At 38.4% G+C, this 13399-nt stretch overlaps 1 long non-coding RNA gene across 2 annotated transcripts; it reads left to right on the top strand.

Annotated features, from left to right (window-relative positions):
• Positions 1-7840: 7840 nt before the first annotated feature.
• LOC144988304 (uncharacterized) lies at positions 7841-10079 on the top strand. Of its 2 annotated transcripts, XR_013652165.1 has the most exons (4): positions 8382-9127; positions 9204-9346; positions 9462-9571; positions 9660-10079. It is a non-coding gene; the product is annotated as an uncharacterized LOC144988304 (long non-coding RNA). The 2 variants fall into 2 exon arrangements; XR_013652164.1 differs by lacking the exon at positions 9660-10079 and having other exon boundaries at positions 7841-9127; positions 9462-9632.
• The last annotated feature ends 3320 nt before the right edge of the window (positions 10080-13399 follow it).

Below are 13399 nucleotides of genomic sequence, written 5' to 3'. Positions count from 1 at the left end.
CAACAGGGATGATTGAGGAGCAGGCTGCAGCATGAGGAAAAGACTTAAGCATGTAAGAGGAAATGACATCCTACAGTTGACCAGTTCATTTTATATCTGTAAAGAATATTCAAGAAGCATTTAGACATGTTCAGCTATATGCGTGTGAAACTTGGTGTGGATATTTGAAGCATAAGTAATTTTAAAACACACTTGTTTGGAGTCCAGACAGAAAAAGCACAGGTTTTGGGATGAATCAGGATTTTTTTTAAATCATCTGTTTCACCTGGACTTCTGAAAAAAATATGGAAGGCAGCAAACACAGATCCCTACATTTGAAAAAATAAATGGTGTTGATATATGATGATTAAGTTATGAAAAAAAATAGGTGTTTGTAGTTTTGCCTAAAAAGACGTTTTCGGACCTTTTTGGATGTAATGCTCTCTAAGATGTCACCTGTAACTTCAATCATTCTGAATTTTTTTAGGAAGCAGTAGCACATAAATGCCTATGAAAGTTGAATTCTTGGTGCTGATAACCTAAACAGAATTTATGCTAAAAATCTTTGTTCAGTCCAAAATTTCATTAAAAAAATCAAGTGATGAAGTTTCTCGTAGACCCTATAGTGTTACATATCAAAGCTGGAGGTTATTAAAGGCATCTAATTCTGAAATCTCAGCTTCCTGAGACAAACGGCTGATTTATAATAAATTTCTATTATTTGGGTGCACATAATCGACCACTTCCTGTTACGCAGGCACCGTCAGGTGTACACCCATGAAACTTTACATGATGAGAGAGGACCCTTCTGAGTATCTCCAGTTTTAATTTCATGCACATCGGACAAAGCAAAGAGAAAATACAGGGCAGAATGTGCCCAATGCAATAACTAGGTGGCGCTATAGAGCTCGTCCAAGATTGTCATATCCATGGGTTCAGAATAGAAGCTTCATCATATCCATTGAATTTCAGTGAGATTGGACAAGGAATGTGCACGTGAGAGCAACTTTTGTGTGCATAGCGAGATGCCCAACTTTGCCGCTGTGTCACGACCACACCCCCGCATTGAAAGTTATGGTTTTTTGTCAGAGTAAACTTCAATGGCTTTTCAACAGGTGGACGTCATTTTCAGGTGTGTCGGCTCATCCTACTCGGAGCAGTGATGCTCCAAGTCAAACATGTCATTTCCTCTTGCCAGCAGGTGGCGCTACACTTTTTCCAGATTCTTTCACTGCAGATGTGTTCAGAGTCAGACTACAATCATGCATATCAATTTTTGATCAGATTGGATTATGCATGGCTGAGTTATGGCCATTTTTCTTTTCATGGCGTGTTTTCGAAACAACGTCGAATTTCTACGCGCCGCCACGGTCACAAACTTCTGTAAAAACTTAAAAGCTTTGCAATTTAACATCGGACATGTGTCTAGTTTACAAAACCAAAGTTTGGAGTCATTATTCACAAATCTCTAGGAGGAGTTCGTTCTAGAAGGAGGCCTGCAAATGTCCAAAATAGAGCAAAAATGACATATTGACATCAATATAGCAGACTTCCTGTGCGACTGACAGCTTGGTACCTACAGACTTTTTTGTAGGTTTCCATCTGATAAACATGCCCTGAAAAAATCAAGCTTGTACGTTAAAGCGTATGCGGGGCGTCGGGACAAAAGTCAGTGTAGGTGGCGCTGTCGAGCCATTTTTGCGCACCCATGCCAATTTCTCATAAAATACGAAATTTTTCGCGACCCCTGATGTGTGTGCCAAATTTGGTGAGTTTTGGGGTATGTTAAAGGCCTCAAAAATGCGATTCTTCCGGCAGAAGAAAAATAATAATAATAATAATAAACCTAACAGATACAATAGGGTCCTTGCACTCCGTGCTCGGGCCCTAATAATAATAAACCTAACAGATACAATAGGGTCCTTGCACTCCGTGCTCGGGCCCTAATAATAAACCTAACAGATACAATAGGGTCCTTGCACTCCGTGCTCGGGCCCTAATAATAATAATAATAAACATTCGAATTACAATAGGGTCCTTGCACTCCGTGCTCGGGCCCTAATAAACCTAACAGATACAATAGGGTCCTTGCACTCCGTGCTCGGGCCCTAATAAACCTAACAGATACAATAGGGTCCTTGCACTCCGTGCTCGGGCCCTAATAACTCTAACAGATACAATAGGGTCCTTGCACTCCGTGCTCGGGCCCTAATAATAACTCTTACAGATACAATAGGGTCCTTGCACTCCGTGCTCGGGCCCTAATAATAACTCTTACAGATACAATAGGGTCCTTGCACTCCGTGCTCGGGCCCTAATAACTCTTACAGATACAATAGGGTCCTTGCACTCCGTGCTCGGGCCCTAATAATAATAACTCTAACAGATACAATAGGGTCCTTGCACTCCGTGCTCGGGCCCTAATAATAATAACTCTAACAGATACAATAGGGTCCTTGCACTCCGTGCTCGGGCCCTAATAATAATAATAATAACTCTAACAGATACAATAGGGTCCTTGCACTCCGTGCTCGGGCCCTAATAAAATAAAAATAGTCTCAGAAAAACTTACCGAACAGGCTATCAGAAGGGTCTGGTTCAAAGTGGCTGCTGCTTTTCCCTCTCTTTCCAACCGTCAGGACAGGCGCAACCAAATGACTTGAGGGGGGTGGGGGTGAGAGGGTTACCGCAAAACATGTACCTTTGTCCACAAAGTTGTATGATGTAATTAGAAGATATTATACACACTACTTTAAAACTCACCTCTATTATTGTTGTATGGTAATACTAGGGAAAATAAATTTTGTGTTATTTATGAAACCCTCCCGTCCCCCCATTCCCTTCTTAGCTGGTATTGACCGCAGGAGGAAAAGGAGTACCGTATGTTCATGTTATTTCAGACTTTGAGATAGTCCAGATTGTTTTTGCACCCGTTTTACCAATGCAGAGCGTATTAAGACTTACAAATCTGATTGAACAGCATCTGAAACGATTTAAGCCATTGTTTCCTTAGAAAACTGTAATTCCTAAGCAACACTGCCTTTGCATCTCCCTGTTAAAATTATTTATCTTGGTTGTTTAGACATATGTGTATTATGTTTGAGTCAAAGCACATTTTTTAAACAATGGTCATCTAAACTAAACTTCAGAAATGTCTGTTAATCACTTGTCAACCATAATCAGCTTTTTGAATGCTGTCAAAATGATATCAGCACAGAGCATCCCATATATTTTTACATTAGAAGGAGTTGGGCCTTGTCTCAGAAATAATTAATTTGGAACACATTACAGGAAAGATTGGAAGGTTTTGTGACAGTTGTGTTCTGTTACTGATTTGCACAAGGGTTATCCCTTTTTCTATCTATCTTAGATGACCCCCCCCCCCCCTTCCATTGACATGTTCTCCCTACCATGACAAAGGTGGAAAGATTTCATGTTATCCATGGACACCAGTGAAGATCAAAAATCATTGAAGAAAAAAAGGTTCAGAGCACTGTCTAGTGGGTCTAGATGACCCAACTCCTAATGTTAAAGTGCATAGGATAGCAAAAGGGTTACAGAACAGGTATAGCAATATTACTTTTCTTAACAGCTTTGTTGCTGTTGCAGTGTTCAAGTCCACATGTTACTAGGTCTTGAAACAAGTCTTTACAGCTAAAAATGGTCACAAAATAAAAATTCAAGCCTCTGCGAGTAATTTATCTTGTTGTACATGTAAAATGACTAATTTTAGCCTTTATAAAACTAAGTAAGAAATAAAAGACTAATAATCTTGTAACAAGATTAATAATCTAATGAATTCTTCTCTTGCATAGTAAATTATTCTTAAAACAAGTTTTAAATGATTATTGGACTAAATTTAAGATTATAATTCTAGGTTAGAAACTTCATTTTTGCAGTGTAGGTGAGTTAGCAGAGTTCCAAAATGCTCCAGAAAGTCCCTGTTCGGTTCTGGGGGGCTGTAAACCACTGCTATTACAGTTGGTGTGGGTCCAGGAAGCATAAAGGCAGTGCACTCAATGGAGCTGAATGATATACAAGTGTACGCCATTTACCATTTGCCATTAACCCACTCCGGAGGCTCTAAGGGTCCTTTTGTATGTGTCAAAGCACGAAAAATGCCCCGTAACTGAGACCACGACCAATGACCCGGTGCACCCTATGGTCGTGAAACTATGGTAGTTCCTTTTACCCCACTCTCAAATTCCTGTTAAAAACACAACATATCACAGCAACTGCACATTAACATTTAACCATAAAAACCTGTGTTTTTGTCAGTAAAAAGTTGCAAAAAATAATAGTGTTTGACTGTTATAAGCATTATGGAAAATTTCCATTAAAAGAACAATGCCCAAGTCCTTTACAGGATTATGTATTTTTTCCAAAGAAATAATGTAATAATTACAATTTTTAGTCAAAAGCACAATTTTCAACAGTTATAGAGTTTACTAGGTTTTCCTGTTGTGGTTTTACGTTTTTTTACCGTTAAATATACCAATTTACCTTTTTACAGTGTTCTCGGGGGCCATGGTCAGCTCTTTTTTTGGAGAAAGACAACTTTTTGTCATGACTAGAACACGGAACGGACCCAGACGCTGGAACCCAGAGGCAGAGACAGGTGAGAGAAAGGTAAGTAAAGAGTTTATTTTAAGTTCTTGCTGATTCCGGGCGAGGCTGTGGGTAACGTGGCTGCGGCTCTTGATTGAAGTCTCTGGTACCGTACGTGCAGAGTCCCAAGAGCTGGGAGGCCAGACAGAGTTCGTGGTGTGGCTGGAGATCCAGAGGAGCACAGAGACTGTGGCTCACAAACACAGGTGGCGTAGACGAGGAGTGTTGCGGCAGCTGCTGCTCGAGGAGGTGAGATTCAGGTGACACTCTTGGCGTGAGGTGAGAACCTGAAGCGAAGAAAACAGTCAAGGTTAACTTGGGACGAGACAAGGGGGCCAGACGTAGTGAGCTTCAGGAGACTAGGCACCATCAGGGTTAACGGACTAGCGAAGAATGATGAAGCTGGGTCTCCTTAAGTAGCAGGTGTCTGATGAGTAGAGTGGTCACAGCTGAGAGGGATGAGCACAGAGCTGGAGGGGGAGGAGTCTGCCAGGCCACCATGACACTTTTAAGTCACTTGATGTTAGTAGTATATAGCCGCCGCGAGCCGTGCTGCAACCCGGAACCGGGGGGAAAAAAAAAAAGTGCTTTTAGAATATGATCTGTAGCTACCTGATACTAGTGCTTGTCCGCCACCTGCAGTTTGAAGAGGCTTGGAGTGAAATGTCAAAGCAGTGCAAATCTCACGAAAGTTGATCTAGGCTTTTTATTTTCACAGCTCTATTCTGATATATGAAAGAGCTGGTGTCCCTAAAATTCAGGGCGAGCACAAACGAAAATTATTAGTTTCTCCTCTGTTTTCATATTATTTAAAAATGGTTGGTACTTTTGGGAATTAAAAAGGATGCAACCCATATGGCAATACCAAGTCAGAGTCCCTGATTGGTCAAAGTTCAACTGTTGTAAATTATAAGGCGCATTTATTTTGCGTGCGTTTTGTACATAGATCCCAAAAATGGACATAAAAACTTGGGTAGTGACGCATATATTTGAGTTTTGAAAATGGAAGCCCAAAACTCACATTTTACCACATTTACATAGACTTTTCATTGGTAGTGGTCACTTGAATGAACATTTCCAAGCCCAGTGTGAACTTAGCATTACAGATAGGCGCACCAAAGGGTGGGCTCAACAAAACACTCACTTTCCTTTTTTCCAACTAGTCATTTTCGGTGTGTTATTGGGTCAGACAGGGTCTCTTTGGTCAATGTCATGGCTAATTTTTGTAATTCAGAATTCTACAGGTTACATGAGAGTAGATTCCTCTAGTGCAGGGGTAACAAACTTACAGCCCGTGGGCTGTATCCGGCCCACCAGATGATTTGATCCAGCCCACTCATGAGGAGTAAAAATTATAAAGATGTTTTTTAAAAAGCACGTTTCTAGTCCATTCCTGTGGAAAATTATTTTTTAAAGAAATAATCGAAAGCGCAATTCCACCACTAGGGGTGGCAAAGGAAAAGCAAAACAGGTGAAACAGCATATTTCTGCATGTGCCAAAAACGAAACATAACTGCTCTGCGTATGGCTAAGACGCAGTTTGATTCTCTGTGAGCCTCACCGCTGTTACATTGCTATAAAAATGATCAGTAGTGACACTCTAATTACCAAAATGTTGTCAAAAAGAAAAAAAAGGTTGAAGTGGAGGGCTGAGCTTTCCTAGACAAATGGAAAAAGTTTTATTTGTTCATGGAGATGAATGCAAAACCTGCGTGCTTGGTATGTCGTCAACCGGTCGCAGTGCTCAAAGAATATAACATTCAGCACCACTATGAGACTGACCATAAAGAAAAGTTAAACCATTTACAGGGGCAGTTAAGAAAAGAGAAGATTTATTAACTATTAGCTGGACTGAAAAAAACAACCGTCTGGATTTACTGCAGCCCTGACATCAGTGATGGAGCAGTGACAGCTACCTTATTGCAGACAAGTTGGGGCTAACATCCAAACCATTTTTAGATGGTGAACTTGTTAAAAAAATGCTGAAGGCTGCAGAAGTCTTGTTCCAAAAAAATCAGTCGACCTTTGCCAACATAAGTCTGTCAAGGATTACGATCGGATTCAACATCTCTGAGGAGACTTGGGCGGCCAAATTGAGGAATCTAGTCATTTATTGCATTTTCGGTCGCTACTGAGGAAAGCACAGACATCACACTGCAAATTTTGTCAATCTACCTAAGATTATTAATCTTAAAACTAGCTGTAAAATCTTATTGATCTTAATTTTAGATAAAAACAGCAGCACATGCAAGATTATTAAACTTGTTTTAAGAAAAATATGCATTACCTGTCTTGATCAGTTTGTAAATCTAGAAAGTAGTCATTTTACATGCAAAACAAGAAAAAAACACTGCAAGCCTGATTTAAGGACAGGAAAACGTCCTAATTTAAGTTTATTAAACTTGTTTTAAGACAAAAATATGCATTACCTTTCTTGATCAGTTTGTAAATTTAGAAATTAATCATTTTCCATGCAAAACAAGAAAAAATACTGCAGGCCTGATTTAAGCACAGGTTAAGGTCTCAAGTTTATTTTAGATGTAACCATATTATCTGATATCCAAAAATGTACTTGAATACTGATGTTCAATAGCTCATCCAATATTTATAGGATAAACAATAGATACGTATTTTTGTTTTTAACTGCAATATCGTCATCAACATTATATTTGATCAAAACACTGATTTTGAAATGATATGATAACCAAGCTTGTTTTCAGCATTTATAAACGTAAGCAAGACTAGGTATAGCTAGTTCATAAGCAAGAAGGTCTCTGTTAAAACAGTGTTTCATAAACCTGGCTTCAATACAATGTTGTCTGTCTTGTCAACAATCCATTGTTACCACAAAATCTTTTGTGTAGGTCCAAAAGTAAGTATTGTTTTATTTGCAGAAATGATAATTAATGACCTTTCACATACATATTTGTTAATATTGAGAACAAGCAACTTCACTCTAACAGCATGGTTATCTGATTTAAATTTAAATTATAAACAGTACTTTGCAATCCACAGATGATGCAATCATAATTCTACCGCGCTTGGTTTGGGCAATACCAACTCAATATTTTGTGCAAAGATCTATTTTGAATCGAAAGATTGTACAAATCAGACAATGATTATCTTCCTTAATAAAAGAAGTTATTTGTTATATCAACCAAGGTTTACGTAGAATATTTGATCTTTTATAATATGTATTTTTCATGTTTTGTCGTAATTTTTCAATGGAACATTCCGGTGGGCACAAGCAAAAATGGAAAAGTCCATTGTGAGCAAATGAAGGGGGATTAATATGTTCAGAAGACTTGCTTAAGATAAACTAGTAGAGCCAACACGTTATATGCTGTTTTATAACTTATTTATTTTCATAATGATGGCATAAGGAAGTGTAACACAAAAAAATTAATTCTATTTATTGCATTTTTGGGATACCCTTTGAGTATTTTCATATTGTGACCGACCCAGCGCCATCTTGTCACATTTGCGACGTACATCTGATGATCCAGAACATGATGAGGACGAACAGGAAAAACAATTAGGAATATGATATTCGGCGGACAAGATAAAAGGAAGTAAGCTATATTAAATTATATGACATAGAATAAATCACCATTACGCTCCACGCAGCTGGTAAAGATTATAAAGTGGGTTTAAACATCTTGAGAAGCAGGCTAACGGAGCAACTAGCTAGCTTGCGCTAGCACTATTTTAGCTACTCCGTCACCTTTTTGTAAGTATCCTGTATACATCATAAATATACTTTAAAATACAATTAATGAGATTTTGGTTCTGTTTAAATATGTTAACTTAATTTTTTGTTTAGTAAAAATGTATTTCAGTGTTAAGAAGTATGCTATTGTAGTAAGCTAAGTTGAGTTATTGCTAGCCCAATACTGCTCAACTGTAACTCAGTTTTATGCTAGGGTTGCTAGATTGGGCAGTTTCCCATCCAAATCAGCCAGTTTGAAAGACTGTTTGTCATGTATGCTTGATGATCTTAAAGTTAGAATGAAAACTTGCTGTTATTAAAAATTGTGACTTTAACATTTTTAAGTTTGAGAGTTACTATTGTTGGCAGAAATTAAAACACAATTTTTGATCACTTCTAGTGAATAAGGATAGTATGCAAGTACAAGCTAGGCCAGGGGTGGGCAATTCCAGGCCTCGAGGGCCGGTGTGTCTGCATGATTTCAAGATAGCCTTTCCCTACTCATGGCTGATTACCTGGTTCAGGTGTGTCCAGCCAATAATCTTGCCCTGCTCATGACTGATTACCTGGTTCAGGTGTGTCCAGCCAATTAGAACATGCCAGAGCAGGGTATGCTGGAAAACATGCAGGAATGCGGCCCTCAGTGCCCACCTCTGAGCTAGGCATTATAAAACTCTGCAGGAAATGTACAAAAAGTAGAAGCCCAAGCCGATCTTAACAGTTTTTTGATCTGGAGTTTCAGGCCAAACGAGCTTACATTGATTGTGGAGCCATAAGAGGAGATACCAGAGCTTCATCCATCGTGGGTGTTTATCCAGAGAACTGCACCATGTAAGTATTATGTAAAAAGTATAAAGTAAAATTTTAAATGTATATATATTTTTCATCACTTGGTTTGTCATTGCAGGTGCCTAGAGAAATGCATTGAGTCTTTGCTCCCCACTATGAATTCATTGAGGAAGTCAGAATGTGATGGGAAGATTGCTGCGCCAGGGTTATTTTACAGAGTATGAAAGAAGGCAATAAAGCCACCAATCAACAGGGATAAAAGTAAGTTTATGCCTTTTTGATACATGTAGTTAGATGCGTGAATGCTTCTTCTCAGAAAACACTAGGTTCTATGTGTTTCTTCTTCAAGAAGTAAAATTATTTTATTGTGTTTCAGTGGAAGCCAACTTTGCTCTGGTGAAGGCCCTTCCCATTCTCTTTCCCCCAGTGGCACCTCCATCAAAGAAACTGGGGTGTGCTAGTGAAGCTTTACTGCATGTTCAGGAGGTAAATTTTTATTTTTGCCCTAAGCAGATACATAAAGAAATTACTACATTGGAGATACTAAAGGAAAAACGTTTTTTCTGCTTTATAGCCAACAGAAGATCCAAACGTCTTCATCCAGAAAAGAGGCCTGTCAAGTCCAGTCTTGGTGTTCGATGGCAGCAGATGAATCGTTGCTATTGGTTCGATGTCAGTGACGTTTGAAAAAGAAAAGCTTCACGAGGGTCTGATTTTCTAAATGGCATATTATTACACACTACATCTGACCTACACAAATTCCGCGGCCACCCTTCTGTCATTCAGACAGAGATCCTTCAGGATACAATTCACAAGTGGGACATCACCACCACATGAAAGAGCATTAAAGTAAAGAATTTGTTGGAAGATAAACTGCTTTTGCAGTTCAATGTTTATGTCTGTTCTTTAGATGAGTATTCTAATTGTGTTGTTAAAGAAATAGTTGTATTCCTAGTGCCTTTGGGTAAATTTGTATCAGAAATCTCAGTTTGTAAGTTGAATAAAAGAATCGAAAAGTGAATTTGTTTTCATTCTTTTTAGTATTGAAACAAGAAAAAATATCTTTTGCAACAGCTTGTTTCAAGATGCATTTTCTGAATTTTAGTAGGCAATAAATTTTAATCAAGCTCCTATATCCTAGTTTCTGGTTTTTTTATCTTAAATTACTGCTTAAAATAAGTGTTTTTGCCTAATTTCAAGATTTAACCGATTTACTATGGCTTAGATATTTTTACTTAAATCAAGACATCTTGTTAAGTAAAATTTACTAGCTGCATGGACAGATAATTTGACTTATTTCTAGTCAATTTCTACTAAAAACAAGTACTTTTTTCTTGAATTAAGATGGTGGTTTTTTGCAGTGCACAGATATAAACAACTGTGCATATTAGAAGTGTTGAAGATTCTGTCACACCGGAGTTTCTTGAGTTGATTGACACAACAACAGCTGATGACAATCAGCTGTAGTTACTGCGCTGGACGATGTTGGAGTGAACTGGTCACCTGATGTTAGTCTGGTTACTGATGGCGCCCCATCAAAACTCAGGAAGAAGGCAGGTGTTATCACAAAATTCAGGCATCAAACCAGGAAAAGATTCTTGGACATTTTATTGTGTTTTGCACACTTGAATGTCAGTAAAATGTCTTGCTGCACAGGATCTGAATCGTGATAGTGATACCGTAAAATGATAGTTGTTGATATGTTCACTCATCCTTTCAAGTGTAATTTAGTTCAATTTTTTAATTGAATTGCACATTTTGTTACAGCGAATCAAGATGACCCAAATGCAGGAACAGAGAAGCAAGTGAAGTAAGGAGAATTATTTGACATGACTACGGAATCCTCTCCACTGAACCAAGCCAAGTAAACTAGGAACATAGTGAAACAAACAGAAACTACACTGCAACACAGACTGCTGAAACAGGTGAGCTTAAATAATACAAGAAACCAATTAACTAAATGCAAGCAGCTGTGCACACTTCAGGAATGACAGGAGAGGAGGAGGAGTCCTCCAGGAGCCACAGCCAATCTACACACACAAAACAAAGGAAAACTGACAGACTGTAACACATTTACATTTTAGGCAGCGTGTTTATTTTTTTCCATAGCCCCTCTTGAGTTTATTATTGGGATTGCTTAAGTGTATGTAAAATATTCAGTGAATTGAATAAGTTGAATAAACCATTTTTTTTAAAAGTGAAATGCATTTTATTTGAGATCCATTGGCCTTTGTGAATGAATGTGTAATGATAAGTGATTAGGCTACCATGTTAATTATGTTCTAGCATGGATTGTGCAGTCTGATGACAATTATGGAAAACCTTAAAGATGAATGTTACTAAGCGAATTGTTGCTATTATGAGATGATCAAAGCCATGTGCCGATTTTCTACACTTTGAGTGTGAGTGAGATACTGTATCTAACACGGCAATCAATTGTTATAAGAGCAAAGTCCAGTTAAAAACAAGAATAAAATTGACAGAAGATATTTTTGTTGGAGTTGTTAATTAGAGCCATAACCTAGTTTGGGGTGATATAACATAATGAGCTAATGGTTATTTTAAAAGTTTAGCATGATTAGATAGAAAGGGAGCTTTAGTCTTCACACTTAAGACATCTTATATAGGCAATGTTGCACCCACCTGTGACCATCTCTAACTCTAACCCTTACCTAAACCCTTAACACTCACTGTACTGGGAGAATCTCTGAATGAACTCATAAACCCAGACATGGCAATGTGATTACCAATGCTTTTTGAGTTATTCACAATAAAAAAAAATCTGATTTCTGGATGTCTTCCATGCATTGTAAATTAGATAGTTTGGGGGTAGCTCCTCCCACAAGCGTCTGGAACAGGGGTGGTGAGCACGCGGCTCTCGAGGCCCATGTGGCTCTTGGCCAATGAGCGTACGGCTCTTTGCGTCTCATAATATTTTCTATATACTTTGCCTCATTTCATAATTTTTCCCCTCTTAAACCACACTCAAACCATCAGAGGGTATTAAAAATAAATAATAAATAATAATAAAAGTAATTTGGCAGTGTGTGTGTTTGATGTTTATCTATGTATTCCGCCCAATGCCGGAATACATAGATAAAGATTTGATGTGTGTGCAGACTGTGACCCGCATGGTCAAAATGGTGAAATTCAGAGTATAAAGATAAACACAGGACGTTTCTAGAAGAACGGGAAGATTCCTACCTTTTTTACTGAACAGAATGGCAAGTCACTATGTTTATTATTATGAGCTTTTGGAAGCAGTAAAAGTGTTCATGGCAGAAAAAAAAAACGTATCCTGGAGAAAATTAAAAACTCTTCCTGATCTGACACAAATTGTCTCTTTTATTAACAAGCTGAAGCTTTTCAAAGTGCATATTCAAACGGCTATCATCCCACTTTCCTTCTTTGTGGAGCTCACAGCAGAAAGCTGCAATCCAAATGAATAAAGCGCAACTGGACGGAAACGGCCGCAGATCACTTTTCTCATGGATCATTTCCTGCAGAGACTGACTGCCTGAGATCCCCGCTCGTCACTGACGAGGCAGCGAGACAACCGGATATGATTGAGCTAAAATCTCTTTGAAAGAATGCCCTGTTACGTTTTGGAGAACGGAGAAATACCAGTATGTAAAAGAGCTGCTCTCCAGCTGCTGTCGATATGTCTGCTAGTCCCTGTTTATTACCTTGAAACACGCGAAATCAAGGCATCGGTCCGTTCTGACTGACACTCACCTAAAGGAACCGATCAGAGAGGCTACAACTGGCCTGGGGGTTAGCCCCGCCTTCAGCCCCTAAGGATCATGGGAAGTGGGGAATCTTAAGTGTAAAACCATACACCAGGGAGCTGTTAACAGAAGTGACTTGCATGCCGTTTGGCTGTACGTGTGTGTGGTCAAGTTAATAGGCTTGTAATGTGGACAGGGGGAGCGAATAACGCAGCCAGTTTGATGGTAACTCAGCACTTGTTTACTTGAAGAATGAACTGAGTCATTGCAATGTATTAACATTTAATAAATTATTTGCTTTTGATGCAAAAATTCAGTCATTCAATTTTAAATAAAAAACATTAAAAAAGCAAGATATTCTAAAGAAGGTAAAAATTAATTTAAGCTGCACACAACTGAAATGTAATGTATTTAATGTGTTTATTGTGAAAATGAATTACTTAGACACCAAAAGGATGCTCTTTCCAGATGTTTGTGTATTTGTTGGTGTAAGTTTCATTGAAAGAGGAATGTTGAGATACAAAGAATTACCAGTTAAATACTGTTGGACAAACGGTGAAATATTCAGTTTTTTTCATCATAAATC

This window comes from Oryzias latipes, chromosome 20 (assembly GCF_053564925.1).
Source record: "Oryzias latipes strain Hd-rR chromosome 20, Olatipes_Hd-rR_3.1".
NCBI classification, from domain to species: Eukaryota; Metazoa; Chordata; class Actinopteri; order Beloniformes; family Adrianichthyidae; genus Oryzias; species Oryzias latipes.
The sequence above is the reverse complement of the archived record's forward strand: the minus strand, read 5'-3'. Positions and strand labels throughout refer to the sequence as shown.